Genomic DNA, 1,171 nt, shown 5'->3' on the forward strand with positions numbered 1-1,171 from the left:
TAACCTCAACTCTGGGACTGGCTGGTGAAATCTCCAGCGATGATAAAGTCTGTGTCTGGGACTTCGATGGTTTCTAGCACAAGATTTTTATCGTTTGGACAATAATAGTTCACTAGATCCAGATTGCCTCTGCTGGTGCCTATCCTGTTGTGGATATATTCAGCTTCTCCTGTAAATTTCTTGATTTCAACGGTATTTAAGTTATTTCTTACCAGGGTCAATACTTCTCCTTTTTTTCTTCCTTGGCGATCGTTTCTGAAGCACTGATATCCTCTTACCTTAAAGCTTGCCTCCTCCTGCAGGTGTGTTTCCTGTATACAGCTGATGTATATTTCATTATCTTTTAGAAAGTTTTACAGCTCTGTTTTCTTGTTTGAGATTCTTTCGGCATTCCAGTGCATGATATTAAGACTTTTCTTTAACTGTTTTGTATTTGTGTTTCCAGTCACTTTTCTTCCTCATCTCCTGGCACTCCAAGACGATGGAAGGCCCTCCAGTCGCTGGGGTGGACCCCTTCGAGGCTTGGGGCCTGGCACTGCACCTGCCTGGTGGGTCCTCACAGGGCGAGCACCATATCGAACGTTACCTACTTCAAGTGTCATATATTGCAGTATTACGTGGTATTGTGATTCTCTAGAGTGCGCCTTGTGGCCCAATACCTCCGATTTCAGCACTCCAGCTTCAAGTCCAAGGACCTACCCTGGGAGCACAGGGAGGAATTGTTACCGGATCCCACCCGTGGCCAGGACTTAATGCGGTCCTTTTCCGCATGATGCTCCCGTAAGAAGACTCCTAGGGCATTTAATGACGTGATAGTGCCACCTGCCACCTCACCCCATCCTGGTAAGAGCATCGCCAGTTGGTCCGGGGCTGCTTATTCAACATATTCACAGCTAACCTCTATTTCAGTGGCCGTTCTCTATCCGCCACCTGGGACCCGCCGGGTCGAGGATGGTCACCCCAGCCCAGGCTGTGAGGTTGAAGTTCAAGGTTCTTTGATTTTATGCCCAACAAAGACCGACCCCTGTTGTGACGTGAGAGCGAGCCCCAAAGTATCAACCCTTTCGACACTGTTCGAACGAATAGCTTATAATTAGTAATCGGGTGTGCGTACACTGCACAAGTAATTGAATGCCCTCGAGAATCGTCCTTCCCAACACACACACACACA

The sequence above is a fragment of the Aplysia californica genome, unplaced genomic scaffold, assembly GCF_000002075.1.
Source record: "Aplysia californica isolate F4 #8 unplaced genomic scaffold, AplCal3.0 scaffold00181, whole genome shotgun sequence".
In the NCBI taxonomy this organism is placed as follows: domain Eukaryota; kingdom Metazoa; phylum Mollusca; class Gastropoda; order Aplysiida; family Aplysiidae; genus Aplysia; species Aplysia californica.